General features: G+C 42.9%; 1 long non-coding RNA gene and 1 pseudogene across 1 annotated transcript; both read right to left on the bottom strand.

Moving 5' to 3' along the window:
* Positions 1 to 1,526: 1,526 nt before the first annotated feature.
* On the bottom strand, positions 1,527 to 11,586 carry LOC146565284 (uncharacterized; annotated as a pseudogene).
* A 6,064-nt stretch (positions 11,587 to 17,650) lies between these two features.
* On the bottom strand, positions 17,651 to 19,315 carry LOC146565283 (uncharacterized). The gene is made up of 3 exons (XR_014893994.1): positions 19,147 to 19,315; positions 18,223 to 18,286; positions 17,651 to 17,832 (listed from the first exon to the last, which is right to left on the bottom strand). It is a non-coding gene; the product is annotated as an uncharacterized LOC146565283 (long non-coding RNA).
* Between the last annotated feature and the right edge of the window lie 563 nt (positions 19,316 to 19,878).

The following is a 19,878-nucleotide window of genomic DNA, read 5'->3' as shown; positions in this document are numbered from 1 at the left end:
TCAAATAATCAACAGAAAATTTCACAGACATAGTTTTATGTAAGGTTTTTAAGGCTGTGGTGTTAATTTTTAAGTAACATGAGCCCAGCGGCAGCAGCAACGCTAGGCTAACACTAACTAGCTAGCAAGATTATAAACCTGGTGCTAAACGAAGAGAAGCCACAAAATCAGTTTGAATAAGAGTAAACATTTACTCACCAAGTCACACTGTTAGACTTTTCATCGCCACTTTACGGTAACATACTGGCGTCACTGTTGCCAGCGTCGTACCGTGACGCCGTGTTACGGTAGCTTACTGTTCTGCAGGATGATACCGTTTTTTGCTGGTGTGGTATAATACTCTTGGACAAATTATGGTAACGCACCGTAGCCTTTTTTACGGTATCTCACTGGCGACAGCGACGCCAGTGAGATACCGTTATGTCGTTATGTCGTAAATTACGCCAACAAAGCAACATCATACTGTGATTAAAAAATTGGTATACTACCGTTTATTCACGGTATGTCACTGTAAGCCCGCTGCAAGGTAATAAACTGCAATATATTAACCAGTAACTTACCGTTATCACGCATAATCAGTACCAAAAATATTCATCTCTGCTAGAGGATACTGTGTCCCAACAGGCAGTCATTTACTGTTTAACGGGTCGTAATTTTACCGTAATTTCAGTTAACAGTAACATACTGTAAGAGACTGGAGGGTTCCAAAAAAATTGGATAGATAGATACACACACACAAAATATAATTCATGTGCTTTACACCACTTTATTTATTATCACTGATTTTTCCCTGCTGAAATACACATTTCCAAAATCAAAAACTGAAAAGAACTGAAAACATTTTCATTGAGGAAGCACTTGTTTTTACTAAACCATCCATTATTTTCTCAGATGGTTGTACAAACAATAACGATATTATGTCATATCCATATCATGGCAGACAACATATGCTCAAGTGTTGGGTTTTCTTAGTTATATTTTGTAGGGTCTTAAACCTACAGTGTGAAGTGCCTTGGCATTCATTTTGTTGGCACCATACAAATAAACTGAATTGTAATGAATATAATATCAAGCCCCACACTTCTGCCTTTATATACACTTTGTCCAAAATACTGGCTCACACCACCAAATCAATGCACAAAGCCAGGTCCACAAGGACATGGATGAGCGTGTGTGGTGTGAAGGAACTTGACTGACCTGCACTGAACCCTGATCTTGCTTTGTGGACTGAGTTCATTGATTTGTAGGGTGAGCCAATACATGTGACAATTAGAGTGTAAGTAGCTGAAGTAATTTTTAACAAACGGGTAAAAGAAGGAAAAAAAATCAAAACTGTTGCACTCAAAAAACCTATTGGACAGAGACAGCGTCTTGCAAGATGGCAAGAGAGCTTGTCTTCATTGTTGCTCGTCTTGTGTAAATGTCCAGAACACATGGGCCATGGATCATCTGTGGAGACATGGGTAACAACACATTGGTCACCTAAATTATACAAGAAATTCACTAAAAATGGCAAAAACAGTTACCTAATTTGAAGTTCTCCACTCAAATTCAGTAAGCTGCTGGAGGAAAGTTGTGACATGAGGGTTAATGTGAACAACCTTTCGCTTCACAGTGGTCCCAGTCTTTCTGCTTGTCCCAAACTTGGAGGTACATTTTGTTCCCTCTTCAGGGTTTATCCTTACAAAAAACCTTGCACACGCCGACTCCTGGTATTCCAGGTTCAATACATAGAATGAACCAAACAAGACTGATATTGCATCAGCAAAGATGTTCTCTTTGTCCAGCTCAACAATTACACGCCCCTCTGCACTCACCATCTAGCAGGTGGCGGTCATTGAACTTTGTCCTTAAATGTATAGGGGCAACATGTTGTCATTATGCAACATAAAATAATTTCAATACTTCACTTCTTCACACTGTCTAGATAGTGTTGAAATCTCCCAATTCTTTTAATCTTTGGGCTGAAGGAAGGACAATACTCGGTGTATAAATGCTCAATCAGCAATCATTTATTTCCATACAATTCAACACTTATGAGCATTAGAACCATCATGATGGGGAGACCTGCCTGCAGAGGGTCACAGCGAGTCTCAAAATGGTGACGGGTTACACAGCCTCTTATAGCTCCTAGCGGCCCCCACCTAGTCGTAAAAGCCTAAACATTCACATTCTTTCTCTCTTACGGCGCCTAAGTTATGACCTCGGCTCCTTGTTTCTCTGCTCTCTGTAAGGTGGGGGTATGGAATGTGGTCTATCTCCCCTGTCTTAGACACAGAGTCTCCTGAACAATCTTTCTTTTTATGATTCAACAGTAAAGCATGTCAAGAAAACAGTGTAACACATTCACAGCAGATCAAGGATACAGAGTGATGCACACTTATCTAATGAACTACAAAAATGATTATGTTCTTTTAACCGAAAAGTATAATGAGGACTAAACTACATACACAGCACACCATCTAAACTAAAGGATAATATATGTCCTACAGCTGTTATCATAATTCAACTACTTTGATTACATATATAAGGTAACATATGATAACAGAATAATATCACAATAGTCATAAAGCAAATAGCTACGTACTGTTAATTATTAATGGCCTTATGTACATAAGTCCGTTTTAACATATTATAATTGTACATAATTGGGAATTATTCTGCACATTAAACACACCTAACAAACAGTCAGCCCAGTTAAATTACCAGAGATGAATCAACTGTATGGTTATTTTGGAGTTCATAGTTTGTGCTGCTGTTAAACTTTACAGTATTGACTTCAGTATTTCTGCTGTTGGTGTAGCTAGACTACTACGTTGATCAGTAATATGTAATGTGAAATTTGAAATTGTTACTTGGCTGGATTCACTGAGACACTTGTCCAACAACCTTGGTTTATAGAGGAAATTACAGAAATTTGAGCTAACAAAACAGAGACTGGATACCTGTGTCCACGAAAAGCTCCTGTGCCAAACAGAAATTCTAATATGGTCTAATCAGCTCTATTTCATAAATGACTTCTTACCAAGCATAATCAGCCTTGGGGTGATGGGCAGGTTGCTCTCTGCTTCAAGGGACATCCTGGTAGATGTTTCCTGCCAGAAAAAGGACCAAGATATTTTATGTAACAAATAAAAAAATATAACAGGACAGCAAGCAACAGCATTAAACATAGAGCTGTATGAAAAAAGCTTACATCTGCTAAGACAAAGAGGGAGGCTTCATCTTCCTTGTAATACTTCATCATGAGAAGTATGGCTGCTGTGCCAACCTTGTTGTTGGCCAAAACTCCCTCACTTTCTATCTGCTGGATGAGTGTCCTTATACCAAGGTTCCATTTGAGCTTCTGGGTGGAGAAATAGTTAACAATCCTTCTGCCTTTGGTTATGAGGGCCTGACCTAAGCGCTCACAGATATCGATGCCTGTGAGTTTGTAAAAGTGGTTCGAAAAACCTTTCCGAGTAAACAAGAATGACCACTGCTCCTGAATTTCAGCTACTGAAAGTGAGGGACAACTGTTGATAAGCTGCTGCTGAGAAATATATGTGAGGCACATGAAGTCATCCACATCAGGTGTCAGGTTTCAGTTAACGGACTCAGGCGCAGACCGGGACTCCTTACAGGATTTACAGATTTTTATTCACACAACGACACCAGGTGATGCTATTTACAAAGTGCTGGAGGGAGGGGAGGGGGGTCCAGGGTTCCGGGGTATGTGAGGGAAAAGACGGGAATCTGACGTCCTCCAAAGGCTCTCTCTCTTCACTCCCCACACTGGGGAAACACCATCCACTCACTCGTCCACGGGATGACAGGCAGGCAGGGAAAGGTCCGGGATAGATCTGTACACAGAGATAATAGTTAGAGGCGAACAGACGGAACGAACTCACAGATCCTTATTTGCAATCTACTGAGCGACTGACGCTGATAACTCAACGATCCAGCGACGAGTGACACAGTGCTGCTGTCTTAAATCGGCCTTGTGATTATCCCGATCGGCAGCAGGTGCGTGGGCCAGGGGCGGGAGCCCATAATGAGCATCGCCCCGGCAGGAGAGAGAGAGAGAGAGAGTGAGAAAACATGTTGCCTAATACAGAATCAGCTGGTGAGGCACAGGGACCATGACAGTACCCCCCCCTCAACGGGAGCCCCCCGGCGACCCACCAGGCTCATCCGGATGCAGACGATGGAACGCCCGCAGCATGCGCCGGTCCAGGATGGCCGCCCGAGGGACCCAGGACCGCTCCTCCAAGCCATAGCCCTCCCAATCCACCAGGTACTGGAAGCCACGCCCCCGCCACGAGAATCCATGATACGGGTGATCGAGTAAGCCGGCAGACCGTCCACGAGCCGGGGGGGAGGAGGGGGCCTGGAAGGCGGGCACAGAGGACTGGACCGGAGAGGTTTAACCTGAGACACATGGAAAACATCGTGTATCTTCATGTTGCGAGGCAGCTTGAGCTTAACAGACACAGGGTTAACCAAAGCCGAGATCTCGAACGGGCCGATATAGGCAGGAGAGAGCTTCCTGGATTCCGCCCGGATGGGAACGAAGCGTGTGGAAAGCCATACCTTCTGCCCAACAGTATAGGCGGGAGCGGAGGACCGGCGGCGGTCAGCGAAGCGTTTGTTGCGGTCCTTGGTGCGTAACAACGCAGCCCGGGTGGCCTTCCACACCCGACGACACCTACGCAGATGCGCCCGGACGGATGGCACAGAGTGTTCACCTTCGATGGAGGGAAAAAGAGGTGGCTGGAACCCCAGAGAAGCTTCGAAAGGGGACCGGCCCGTGGCGGAGGAGGTCATGCTGTTGTGGGCGTACTCGATCCAGGGCAGTTCCTCGCTCCAGACGGCCTGGTTGGAAGAGACGACGCAGCGCAGGGTCGCCTCCAACTCCTGGTTCGCCCGTTCGGACTGGCCATTGCTCTGCGGATGATAACCAGAGGAGAGACTGACCTTAGATCCCAATGAGGTGCAGAACTCCCTCCACACACGGGACGTGAATTGAGGACCCCGGTCAGACACGATGTCATCTGGAATGCCGTGCAGGCGAAAGACATGGGTGGTGAGCAGGCGAGCAGTCTCCAATGCTGTAGGCAGCTTGGGCAGAGCAACAAAGTGAGCCGCCTTAGAAAAGCGGTCAATGATCGTGAGTATGACCGTATTACCTGCAGATGGCGGGAGGCCGGTCACAAAATCCAGAGAAACATGGGACCATGGTCTGGTAGGCGTGGGTAAGGGATGAAGCGGACCCGAGGGTGGCTGGTTTGGGGTCTTGTTTCGAGCGCAGGTTGTACACGCGGAGACGTATTCTTTGGCGTCCCGGCTCAGGGTGGGCCACCAAAAGTAGCGCCGCAGGAAAGCAATTGTGCGGTGTATTCCTGGGTGACAGGAGAAACGGGCTGTGTGTGCCCACTGTAACACCTGAGACCTGACAGGTTGGGGAACGAACAGGCGCCCCGCAGGGCCGCCTCCTGGATCCGGTTCGGCTCTCTGAGCCTCGCGAATGGCCGACTCGATTTCCCAGGAGACAGCCCCCACCACACAGGTGGCCGGGAGGATGGGAGCAGGGTCCGCCGGGTCTTCGGAGGTGGAGAACTGTCGAGACAGGGCGTCCGGCTTGACGTTGCGGGATCCTGGCCTGTAAGTGATTGAAAAGTGGAACCGCGTAAAAAACAGAGCCCACCTTGCTTGTCTGGCGTTAAGCCTCTTTGCGGTTTGCAGATATGCCAGATTCCTATGGTCCGTCCAAACGATGAACGGTTGGGCAGTGCCCTCCAGCCAGTGCCTCCACTCCTCCAAGGCGAGCTTGATGGCAAGAAGTTCCCGATCGCCAATGTCGTAGTTGCGTTCTGCGGGGGTGAGACGACGGGAGAAAAAGGCACACGGGTGGAGCTTACCATCCCTCTGTTGCGAGAGGACCGCTCCTACTCCCGTGTCGGATGCGTCCACCTCCACCACAAACTGCAGGGTTAGGTCGGGCTGGACCAGAATGGGTGCTGAGGCGAATCGCTCTTTCAGCTCCAGGAAGGCTGATTGGGCAGCATCGTTCCACTGAAAAGGAACCTTGGGAGAGGTCAATTGTGTTAAAGGCAGAGCTACCTTGCTATAGTCCCGGATGAACCTCCTATAGAAGTTAGCGAAGCCGAGGAACCGCTGCAGCTGCCGTCGGTTGGGGGGTTCAGGCCACTCCACCACGGCTTTCACCTTAGCTGGGTCAGGACGTAGGTCTCCCTGCTCGATGACGTAGCCTAAGAAGGCAACTGTGGACACGTGGAAGACACATTTCTCACCTTTTACGAACAACCGATTTTCCAGCAGGCATTGCAGGACCTGTCTGACGTGGGTCTCATGCTCTGACAGTGATTTGGAGAAGATCAGGATGTCGTCGAGGTAGACGAAGACGAACCTGTCGATGAAATCCCTCAAAACATCATTAACGAGTGCTTGAAAAACTGCAGGAGCATTAGAGAGGCCGAATGGCATAACCAAGTATTCAAAGTGTCCAAGGTGTGTATTGAAGGCGGTCTTCCACTCGTCGCCCTCTCGGATCCGAACTAAGTGATATGCGCTCCTCAAGTCCAATTTGCTGAAAACTGTCGCCCCCTGGAGCAGCTCAAAAGCAGAGGTCAGAAGTGGGAGTGGATATTTGTTTTTGATGGTTATGTTATTTAATCCACGGTAGTCGATGCACGGGCGGAGAGACTTGTCTTTTTTCTTGACGAAGAAAAACCCTGCTGCTACGGGCGATGAGGATGCGCGGATCAAGCCGGTGGCGAGGGACTCTGAGATGTATGACTCCATAGCCTCTCGCTCCGGTAGAGAGATGCTGTAGAGACGGCTAGTAGGCAATGGCGCGCCAGGGAGTAAGTCGATAGCGCAATCGTACGGTCGGTGAGGAGGCAACGACTGGGCCCGGTCCTTGCGAAACACTTCGGCGAGATCATGATAAACAGGGGGCACTCCGGACAAATCGGAGGGCGCGGTCGACTTGGTGAGGGAGGCTGGTGTGTGAGGCGGTGAGGCGGATTTAAGGCAGGTCATATGGCATTCCTCTCCCCACCCCGTAATGCGTCCCGTAAGCCAATTAATGCACGGGTTGTGTTGACGAAGCCAGGGGTGCCCGAGAACGAGCGGCGTCCGAGTGGCCTTAAACACAAAAAAACATATTTCCTCAGTATGGTTGCCAGACAGAGTAAGAATAACGGGCTCAGTGACGTGAGTAATGTCAGGTAGGCGCTGGCCGGACAAAGCAGTGACACGCAAAGTGTGGGGAAGAGGTTCCTGCCCTAGCTGAAGGCGGTCTGCTAACTCAGAGTCAATAAAATTCTGTTCCGCCCCTGAATCTATCAAAACGGAGAGAACATGACCTTTGGTGTTGACCGTGAGCTGGGCAGACAGCATTAACCGTGGAGGAGATTTGTCTTGGCTGAGACCGCCCACCAGCACTCCTACCGTCACTGGTGGGCGCGACCTTTTGCTCGAGATGGGCAAGAGGCGACCACATGTCCCTTGTGGCCGCAATAGAGGCACTCACCGGCAGAGATACGGCGCTGGCGTTCCGCGGCGGAGAGATGCGAGCCTCCAATCTGCATGGGTTGCTCTCCTCCGTCTGTGCTCTCTGCCTGCCGGGAAGAGCTGGGCTCCGAGGTGGAGCCAGCCCTCCACTGCCCCGTGGCCTCCTGGGAATTGTAGTGCCGCGGCAGACGACGAGCTCGCAGCCGGTCATCCACCTTAATACATAAAGCCATTAACTCGGTAAGAGAGTGGGGGAGATCTCGCATAATGAGTTCATCTTTCACCTCTTCACGAACATTATTGAGCAGTGCACTCCGTAAGGCCTCCGGGCCCCAGCCTGTCTCTTCAGCCAAAATCCAAAAATCAATAGAATAGTCAGACATGCTCCGCTTCCCTTGTTTGTAGTTCAGCAGACGAAGCGCGGCGACTTCAGCGCCTGAGCCTTTATTGAACACAGTCTGGAATTTAGACAGGAAATCAGCATAGGCAATCCCGGGATCCGAGCTAAGCACGACCTGAGCCCACTTTAAAGCCCGGTCCCGCAGCAACTGGACAAAAAAGGTTATTTTGGCACCGTCGTTGTTATGGAAGCGCCGCTGCTCACGGAACACAAGAGTACATTGAGCCAGAAAACCGTCCGACTCACCCGTAAAAGGTTCCGGCGTGGGCAGGGGTCCGTCCGAGGGTGGCAGAGGTGCCGGAGGTGTGCTCGCAGCGGCAGGCGCAGGCTTCTGGGGGGCGGGAGCCGCCGGCCGGGGATCACTCTCCAGAGGTGTTAAGCGAGCGACCGCCTGCGTAAGCGCCGCCATTTCGTGGTGGAGCCGCTCGAGCATTTGCTCATGTCGAGCCAGAGCAGCTCCCTGAGGGATGAGTGCCTGAGCGACAGGGTCCTGAGCGGCTGGGTCCCGACCTGCTGAGTCCATGATGGCTGGATCGTTCTGTCAGGTTTCAGTTAACGGACTCAGGCGCAGACCGGGACTCCTTACAGGATTTACAGATTTTTATTCACACAACGACACCAGGTGATGCTATTTACAAAGTGCTGGAGGGAGGGGAGGGGGGTCCAGGGTTCCGGGGTATGTGAGGGAAAAGACGGGAATCTGACGTCCTCCAAAGGCTCTCTCTCTTCACTCCCCACACTGGGGAAACACCATCCACTCACTCGTCCACGGGATGACAGGCAGGCAGGGAAAGGTCCGGGATAGATCTGTACACAGAGATAATAGTTAGAGGCGAACAGACGGAACGAACTCACAGATCCTTATTTGCAATCTACTGAGCGACTGACGCTGATAACTCAACGATCCAGCGACGAGTGACACAGTGCTGCTGTCTTAAATCGGCCTTGTGATTATCCCGATCGGCAGCAGGTGCGTGGGCCAGGGGCGGGAGCCCATAATGAGCATCGCCCCGGCAGGAGAGAGAGAGAGAGAGAGAGAAAACATGTTGCCTAATACAGAATCAGCTGGTGAGGCACAGGGACCATGACATCAGGTCTCTCCACAGCTCCAGGTCCTTCTGAATTAAAAATTGTTAACAAGATGCGTTTCTTTTCCTCTAAAGAAGCTGGCGTTTCCCCCTCAGGAAGTTCAACTGGCTGCCAATTTATACAGCCATAGCTATCCACAAGGCATCTAACTTTTTTATGTGAGGTTGCATTACTGTTGGAACTGCAGTCTTCCTCATTCCTGGTTCTCTTTGTTTGACGAAGTCTATGTGTTGTATTATCTCGATTAACATGTTCAACTCTAGATTTGATGCTTCTTAGTAGTGAATAATGTCCACAACCCAGTCTTTCTCCCTTTTCAGTAAAATCTGCAAATGTTTGAGGGTATCTGTCTACAATGATCTTAGCAACCTCTTCACAAGATGCACGTTTAATGTTTCTGCAGTTAACTTGCATGGCCTCCACAACAATTCTAATCATACTTCTTTCCTCTGGATGACCTCTGTCTCCTCTTGTGATTGCATGCGACAGTTGGAGTGGAAATCATTCCCAAGCTCCAGAGTAATGGTGTCATTCAAATTCTTTGGTCTGCCATCTAAAAAAAAGAGAGATGGTGTTAGATTCAGTGTCTACTTTTGTTACAGCTGCAAAGATCCTGAAATTCCTCTATGATGCTCTGTACAGGGAGTGCAGAATTATTAGGCAAGTTGTATTTTTGAGGAATAATGTTATTATTGAACAACAACCATGTTCTCAATGAACCCAAAAAACTCATTAATATCAAAGCTGAATGTTTTTGGAAGTAGTTTTTAGTTTGTTTTTAGTTTTAGCTATTTTAGGGGGATATCTGTGTGTGTAGGTGACTATTACTGTGCATAATTATTAGGCAACTTAACAAAAAACAAATATATACCCATTTCAATTATTTATTTTTACCAGTGAAACCAATATAACATCTCCACATTCACAAATATACATTTCTGACATTCAAAAACAAATCAGCGACCAATATAGCCACCTTTCTTTGCAAGGACACTCAAAAGCCTGCCATCCATGGATTCTGTCAGTGTTTTGATCTGTTCACCATCAACATTACGTGCAGCAGCAACCACAGCCTCCCAGACACTGTTCAGAGAGGTGTACTGTTTTCCCTCCTTGTAAATCTGACATTTGATGATTGACCACAGGTTCTCAATGGGGTTCAGATCAGGTGAACAAGGTGGCCATGTCATTAGTTTTTCTTCTTTTATACCCTTTCTTGCCAGCCACGCTGTGGAGTACTTGGACGCATGTGATGGAGCATTGTCCTGCATGAAAATCATGTTTTTCTTGAAGGATGCAGACTTCTTCCTGTACCACTGCTTGAAGAAGGTGTCTTCCAGAAACTGGCAGTAGGACTGGGAGTTGAGCTTGACTCCATCCTCAACCCGAAAAGGCCCCACAAGCTCATCTTTGATGATACCAGCCCAAACCAGTACTCCACCTCCACCTTGCTGGCGTCTGAGTCGGACTGGAGCTCTCTGCCCTTTACCAATCCAGCCACGTGGTGGTCGTCTTTCAGCCTTTCTTACCTTGGCCATGTCTCTGAGTATTGCACACCTTGTGCTTTTGGGCACTCCAGTGATGTTGCAGCTCTGAAATATGGCCAAACTGGTGGCAAGTGGCATCTTGGCAGCTGCACGCTTGACTTTTCTTAGTTCATGGGCAGTTATTTGGCGCCTTGGTTTTTCCACACGCTTCTTGCAACCCTGTTGACTATTTTGAATGAAACGCTTGATTGTTCGATGATTACGCTTCAGAAGCTTTGCAATTTTGAGACTGCTGCATCCCTCTGCAAGATATCTCACTATTTTTGACTTTTCTGAGCCTGTCAAGTCCTTCTTTTGACCCATTTTGCCAAAGGAAAGGACGTTGCCTAATAATTCTGCACACCTGATATAGGGTGTTGATGTCATTAGACCACACCCCTTCTCATTACAGAGATGCACATCACCTAATATGCTTAATTGGTAAATGGTAAATGGCCTGTATTTATATAGTGCTTTACTAGTCCCTAAGGACCCCAAAGCGCTTTACATATCCAGTCATCCACCCATTCACACACACATTCACACACTGGTGATGGCAAGCTACATTGTAGCCACAGCCACCCTGGGGTGCACTGACACCCCAGGCTTTCGAGCCTTTACAGCTTGGAGTAAGACAACATGCATGAAGAGGATGATGTGGACAAAATACTCATTTGCCTAATAATTCTGCACTCCCTGTATAGTGCTGGTTGGCAAGAGCATTTTAGCCTGCATTTTTAAATGACACAAAGTCAACTGTCTTCTAATAGATTAACTGTGTCCTGTCCTTGTATTATGGCAAATCCCCCCATTTCTTGTTGCCTTGACTGCTGAACTGTCTACTATGTTCGGACACTTAAGTATTTAGAGCAGCCTTCAAATGGACATAATACTTTCCCCCCCATCTTTGATATGAAATCTGAGAGGGGCACAAAGAGTTGTGAAGTTTTGTGCAGCATACCCACATCCAGGAACTTGACAGCCGAGGTCACCGGTGAACTTATAAAACTCCTCCTTAGTGGTCTCCCTTCTTGTTCTTTGATTCCTAGGCATATGTGAATGAAGGCAGAAAATGTTCTGAAAGTGGCAGGACAGTTCTCAGTTCCACAAGAAAGCCTATAGTTAGCTACATGTTTGTGGCTTTTAACATGCAAACTGAACAATATATATTTGCGTTCACTGAAGCCACAAAATTTAGAAATACACATAGTTGCAAAAAGTTCAGTGACCAATTACCTTTCCAAAATTACATATGCAATGCAAAAAGTAAGAGTATTGTCAATAGGGACCAATTCCCAGTTTTTACCTGATGAAAATTATTCACAAAAGGCTTCAATAAACAGAAAATGTGTGCCAACAAGAGAGCAGTGCACAAAAATGAAAAGATATTTGAGCTCGACTCTTTAATGGGTTTAACATGACTTAGTCAGCACCCCGCAACGTACAGGTAGTACAAGCACACCTGAAAACACTGACCAGCTAACAGCTTTAAGCATTTGGGCGCAACCTCGGTAGTTCACCGATTCACCTGTTGCAAACGTCCAAGTTTCTATCAAGTCTCATATATCCATTGGCAACTATTACCTAACTAGTCTTTTGAGTCTCCACATTCATAGATATTGACATTTTGTCTTAGCATTTGAATGAAAATATCCTGGTAGGGTAGCTTGAAAGTCAAAACAAACAGTACTAAGAACGCATTTCTGACTTCTCTCGAATAAGTGAAAAAAACACTTATCTTCAGACTGATTAGCTGGTGTCAAACCAACTTTAATGTGTTCCATGTCAGTCCGTTTTAGGGAAAAAGTATTAAGTGGTTTCATTTAATTTTGAGATACTCCCGCATGGACGAGCAATTTGGAGTCTTGCAGAGTTATCACGAATAGCATACGATCTTCAGATATAATCCAATCAACCTTGCATATAACCCGATTGAACATCCAGTTACCTCTGACTACTTCTAAGTTGCACATGTTAACGGTCTATTCATCAATAGTTAATGGTCATGTTGTTCTCCTGATTTGCAGCTTTGTTTGAGTCTGAGTTGCGGTTTAAACGTGCAAAACTTGAGAAGCAGATCAATAGTTTCTTCTTGTTGTTATTTAATGGTGGTTGGCAACCAGCGAAAGGAGCATTAACCACCTCGAGCAATATTTTCTATCCCCATTGTTGTTTTGAAAGTGAATACCCGACGTGTGCGTCATACGTCACGTTGTACGTCAGGTGAAGGTGTGGTGTCGGCTATCGCACCTGTCGCATTACAAAGCTTTAAAAACGTAACAATCGCTTTAAAAACACAACCCAACGCGCTAAACATGAACAAACATAAACACCCGTGTTACAATATCACGTATATCCAGGACATCTCTTCTGAACAAAGACGAAGTCGTGCTACAAAGGAATTATTTGCTTAGGAGAGTGCATTTAATAGCAGTCTGGCCTGCCACAAAATGCACCGCTAAAAATACAGTTTCTGCTTGTCCCAGAATTTATTCATTTTGAAAGTGAAGTTGTAGGACTGATGCTGGTTAGTTGTGTAGGTTTCATGGATGTGACACCTTAACTTGAGTAAAATGACGACCAGAGCATATTATTAGGTTAGTTCACTGTAGTTAGGCAGAGGTGTCTTAAAAAGTACCACCTTATACAAACCAAATGAAGGTCCAGTATAAGAAAGAATAAGAAGAGAAAAAAGGAACACCCTGCTAAATTAAGTCATTTTTAAACATTACTCTAAATGTAGCCACTAGTTTTTGTTGCTGGCCATACAAAAAATAAGTATACTTATAAGTATACTTCAATTATATTTCCCAAGTATACCTTACCTAGTACGTATACTAATAATGCTTCTTGGGACTATATTGGCCTCCGTTTTAGTACATAACAGTATTCTTGAAATTAACTTTTAGATGTACTTTTTGTTCACCAAAAATGTACTAGCATAATGTCATAATGTCTACAAGAGTATAATTAAATATACTCGACTCTATCAGAATACTAACCTCACAGTATTAATAATGTTTCACATTGTTTGAATAAACAAATACATTTATTAATATATGAGGTTCCATTGAGTTCAAGGAATTAAATTTTAGTGTGGCTGCAACTTACTCCTTAAGTTAAAAATGATGCTGTATATTGTAGTTTATATGTTATACTACTTTCACAGTGAATCGCATTTTATAGTAATACACTCTGAATGAGGATTTAAGTAATTACTCTTAGATCTACAGTGGAAAACAACAGAAATCCGGATGGTGTAATAGTATAATCTCAGTAACATCACCAATTAATACATTTGCTGTATTTTACAGCTGTTTCCATGAGTAAGGTGAGTTACCGTAAAAATAATGTAATCTCATGGAATTTTCCCACAATTACATGAAAATTACAGTACTAAACTGCTAGCATCCTTTAGAGTTTTTTTACTGTTGATTTTGCACTACTAAGCTATGGAAATTACTGCAAAGGCTAACAGTGCAGTGTATCAGGTAAAGATCCACAGCAATGACAATAATCTCTTGAGCTGACGCTTCTCCAGGTTTGCTCAACATATTCCATAACAAATGCTGGCACCATGAACATGCGGACTGATCCAGAGGGCGGAGGACGGTAGTCACGTGGCATTTTCAAAACACATCTTTCATCCTTCCGCACTGAGAAGCAAAACTTCCAGCTTATTTAGTTTTTCTAAGTAAAAATTGAGTTCAGCCTATTTAATATTTTTAATTAAACGCAATATTACATTTTACAGTGCAGAGTATCAGGCAAAGGCTAAAAGCATGAAAATCAAGATGAATTAGTATTGGCAACCCTGCGTTACTTCTTCAGAAAAGGTTTACATCCCTTCACACTTTTCCAAAGCAGTGCATGGTGATGACAGTAAAAAAAAAGCAGAAGTTGTACAGCGTGCAATGTTTGGTAGCATATGCCCCAATGAGAATAATCAGTTTGACTTGTTAAAGAAAGGGGCTAAACTTTGCCATCATGATTTTTGTTTGAGCCTGAATAAATTTATTGTTATCCTGCAGGATTTTGTTGCAATCTATAACATCTTTATACCCACAATGAAACATTCTCCTTCTTCACGTGTTAAGTGATGGTGAAACAAGGGAGATTTGCACGTTTTCTGCACAAATTCAACAGAGGAAAGACAGTTTCTGCTGCAGATATTTACAATTGTCAGAACTAGCACAGACTACATTAGTAGAAATGGCATTGTGGTCAGAGTGCTCTTTCAGTCATGATGTTACAGTGTGATGCATAAAGATTGATGGCTGAAAGATAGGTTTGGCTAGTTGGCATGCAGGGAATAACATGCCAGGGGCATCAATGGAAACACTTTTTTTCTTTTAAAAGCCTTTTCCATCACTGGTTTTTTACTAAGGTCAATGGTGCAGCAAAAGTATTTATATCCATTCAAACGAACCTGAACTATTAAAAAGGAAGAAGGCTAGGATACAGCCTTGTGGCTAAAATAAAGATACTAAAGTTGGTTATGCAGTGGCTCCTTGAATTACTTTTTCCAGATTCAATGTCAAGTTGGAGGTTTGTTTAATAGACACATTTACACTGTTAAAGCTGTGAGCTACATTGACACTGGAATGTGATAAATATTTAACATTTATTGGCATTCTCTTTAAATGTACTAATTACAATATTTCACCACTGATGACATTTCACTTCTAGGTGACGCCATCTTTTGATGCAAGTTGGTACCAGATAAAATGCCACTATTTGCTGTGGCTTTGAATGAGATAATTCGTTTTCAGTTTCAAAATTACACAGCAGTTGTCTTTGCATCCTGTGCATGGCATGAGTTCATTTTGGAAGCCTGTAAATTATTTAAATGTTCAACATTTGAAACTATGTTTATCAATCAAATAGTATGTTGATGCTAATCGTGTTTGAAAGATTTGTAGGTAGGATATGAAAACTCACCCAAACAAAAAATTTTATCTATTGTTTATCACTAAATTGCTTACTTGCTTATACCATAAGATACTGTATTTTTATGCCATCTCATACAATACCAAACATAATATTTTTCTGCATCAATGATACAGGAAAGAAGGCTTGATCTTAGAGGGGGCAAAGCAGTGCATTTAAATTTCATGTAAATGTAAAGGCATTGCTTTACCATCGTTCCTTTGGAACAAAGGTAAAGCAAGAAATAGTGCTATGAATGATTTGTGTAATCATTCTGGGGACAATGAAAATTGTATTATACTTAGAACATTTTGTAAGTTGGATTTTATGTTAATACATGCTGTTCGTCTTGCCACCTCTGACAAGAAGAAGCTGAGAGTGAGAACAAGAGTGCACAAACCTGTTCTTTTATTCATACAGTCTACATACAGAAGGAATGCTTGCTGTTTATTAGACAGCACTCTTCAGTCCCCTGCAGCTTTTTGACAGTACTGAATAAATGTTGTTTTTCTTAGGCTGCTTAACATACAGCAGGGAGAGCTGAACTTCATTAATAAAAAAAAATACATAAAAATCAAACCTGAATTTTACCATAGTTGCAGGATGTAGACAGTTATTGGCTGTCAGGATCTGACTTTGACTGGATGTTATTGGCAGTTACCAGAAACTTTGCAAAAGTTTTTGCGGTGTATTCGCAGGCTAATAGAATCATGCCTGACAAACCTGAGATTTTATATAGAACACCAGCCCCATCTTCTGTCTCTGCCAGGAAAAGGCAATGTTATATATGTTCATCACATCAATACCAACAAAACTGTCAGGGAATGTAGTAGAAAAAATGGGTGTTAGTTTGGTGTCAGGTTGGTTTGAATATTTATACGACTGAACAATAGCATATCATTTCATGAAGGCTGTAAATTGACTGAGAATGATATGTTTACATGCAACATTATCTGAACTGATAGAAAGCTGATTTGTTGATTTATTGCGTGGCAATGATGACTGTGCCACACTTCCAAGTAATTTTAATGATCACTGAACAGCTAGGATAGATATGCATATAATATAAGGACTTGATAACAACTGGTTGCAATTCCTGAAAATAGCAGTGCATGTGACTGCATTAGACTCAAGTCTATAATCAGAACTGTAATAAATATTAAAACTGTTATGAGATGAAATAACCAATCCTGGACAACAGAAGGCTGGATGAACATTGCCTGTAATATTCAAATGACAGGGTCAGAATTCACTGTAAAAACATTAAAGGATGGATCCATTATATCTTGTGCTAAAGCGTCAGGCTGCTGGTGGTGGTATAATGACATTTGTATTGGCACTGTTTGGGCTCTTTTGTACCAATTAAGTATTGTCCATCCCTTTATGACCATAGTGTAACCATCTTCTAATGAGTGTTTCCAGCAGAATAATGTCACATAGCTCAAATAATCTCAGTCGCCTGATCTCAGTGCATCTTTGGTTTATGGTTGAAGGGGAAATTTGCAACATGGATGCATAGCCGACAAATGAGCTTCCAGGTAATGAGTTTCTTTATTTACTCGTAGATATGCGTCACTATTAATTACTCTTTTCTTTTATGTTACTGTAAGCACTGGTTGTGTACGCTGCCTCAAAAAAACTAAGTAAAGTTTACTTAAGATAACTAAGTAAGAACAACTTATTCATTTCAAATACACAGTACTAAGAATAATCTGATGATTCTCGGGGCACAATATAAATTTTTTACCCACAGACAAACATTTCAAGTTTGAGTAAATTAAAAAACTATTTGTGGTAACTTACTTTTTAAAAAAATCACATTATGTTTTGTCATCCTTGACATTTCTAATACAACACCTATATTCATATAACACTGTATGCAAGTATAATTCAAAAAGAATAATTAACAGCACTTCTTGTAAAATTAAATCAGACCAACTTTTATTTTAAAATGCAAAAAAGTATATCAGCCAACATACTGGACACTGTTCTGCTTAACAACAAACAATTATATTACCATCACTGTTATAATGTTACAATGAAACTAAGTCTCAGATTTAATTATTCTGAAACTAAGTTTTGGCTTCCTTTAACATTGCATTGCAAGTTACATTACGTATATAATCAAAATAAAATTACATTTCTTTTGCATTCAAACACAGAAGCTTGGTGTGTTGTAATAATTTAAGGATGGCTTGTTTCCAATCGTGGCACTACTGCGTGAATGACTGTCATGGATTTAGGTGATCCAAATGTAAGTGCAGAAGAAAGTTCCTTAAGTACATTGGCAGTGGATGTAGGTTGGAGATACAATGACCTGCAGGTGACTGACCAACCATCTGTGACGGAGGACCCATCTCTCCTGGTGACCTGCAAGGAAACAATTATATATATATTTTTTGCTTTCATGAAACATTTTTTCTGCATTTGCTATAGACCAGACCCTAATTTAGACAATCACAGGCTCCCTCCCACCCTGGAGAGGTCACATTAAATGTCCCGTTTGTCAGTCTGGATAGCCCTGACCACCACCCGACACACATTAATGTCATGAAAGCATATTTTTAAAATGGACTATGCAAACATGGCCAATAACTTTTCATTCTGATAATCTGCAGAATAATTTGGGCACAAAACAAAATTCACTGTTCAAAAACTTCACTATATACTGTGCAGACAGGTGGACCCTCTAAACTAAGTTTGTGGGATATGATCTTTCAAGAAATGCAGACCAAACTATCATTGTTTGTATTTACTTACACAGCATGTCTTGTAGAATTAACTGGAGTCATCAGCAACAGCATAGAGCAGTCATATCTCAAGTCTAATAACAGAAAACAAGAAAAGATCAGTAAAGAAACAATTTTCCCAAACCAAAGCACAAATGAAACAATAAGTAAAAACAGGTTGATCTAAAGCAGGGGTAGGCAACCTTTCTGATGGCGAGTGCCATTTAAAATTTCCTCAGAAGTCAGTGTGCCATATGATTCATTTGCAATAAATTTAATAACACTCTATATGAACAGTTACACAATATATATAACCACTTTATAGTAGGGCTGCTCAATTAATCGAATTTTAATCACGATTACAATCTGGGCTTTCAACGATCATTAAAAATGACTGAGCTGATTATTAGCCCCTCCCTCATGCTTTACTCTCGCGCTGCTCCGTGTGGTAAATCAAGCGCACCGCTCTCCATTTCGAACATGCGTCACAACAATTAAGAGGACCCGAGGGAAGCTCGGCAAGCTAAGATGAAGTTATTTGGAGAGGAGAGTGACTGCCGTTGGTTGAAAAGAGGTAAAAAAAAAAACTTCAGTGGTGTGGAAACATTATGGGTTGGCGGAGTTAGACGTGGATCAAGTAGACAGTGTGTAAACTTTGCTACGATGTAGTAGCTGCACCACAGAGCAACACTGCAAAGTTCACTAAACATAGATGTTTACATTTTTCATTTATTTCTTATATTGCAAACATTTGCACTGTTTTCAGTATTTGCACACTATTTTATATTATTTTTTAAAGTCATTATTCAATACATTGTTATTGTTAACCCTTTAAAGCCGGTCAGAGCAGCACACTCCGTTTTGTGTAACTATTTTTAAATCCCTGTAGAACCTGAACCGCGTAAGCTAGCGCAATAATTTGTTTTGCATATGAAACCGGAGGAGTTGTACTTACATCTTGTGCCATCAGCTTGTCCTCGGTCACGGTTTCCTTCCACATATAGCTTTGCAAAAATTGCATAAAAAGCACTTGCAGGAACAAAAACATAATATTCCAGAAACACGCTTTGCCGATCCATCAGCTGTTCTTAACACTTCCCACTTTGAAAAAGACGTCAACGCGAACTATCGCATTTCCTGCCCGAAACCGGAAGTGATGTCATTTTCGCGGAAAATGTAGTTTTTTACTTGTAGGCCTTAAAAGCCTATACTAGTGTTTTTATAAGTCATGTTTGACTTTTCTGAATAGTTGCTGGGATGCTTAGAACTTGAATTGCACAGCTGGAAATAGTTTGATGCACGTGCTGTTTTCTTTGCAAATTTGCATCATAGGATTGTTTTTTTGTTTTTCCTGCAGTATATAAAAATTGCTGTATCTCTAAAATAAAACTATGAAGACACTCAAAATAAATTTCCTGTTGTTGTAAACTATTTTTTGCAACTTTTTTGTATTTAAAGTTTTGAGGGATAAACCTCTTAAATTTCTCCAAGTAGAAATATATGTAAAAAAACAAAAAAACAAAAATGATTTTCAATTTTTTTGTAGTTCATTGCACTTGTTTGCAATTAATGTAGTTACTATGGACTTAATGCATACATATTATTAAAATATGGGCTATAACAGTTGTATTGATGTATAGCAACTTGAAATGCTCCCACAAATGGCACTAAAGCATGTAAAAAAAAT

The sequence above is a fragment of the Mchenga conophoros genome, linkage group LG10 (assembly GCF_057382185.1).
Source record: "Mchenga conophoros isolate Kocher_MC1m ecotype Shallow Benthic linkage group LG10, M_conophoros_male_GT1.1, whole genome shotgun sequence".
NCBI classification, from domain to species: domain Eukaryota; kingdom Metazoa; phylum Chordata; class Actinopteri; order Cichliformes; family Cichlidae; genus Mchenga; species Mchenga conophoros.
Note: the sequence above shows the minus strand (reverse complement) of the source record. Positions and strands in the feature narration are given on the sequence as shown.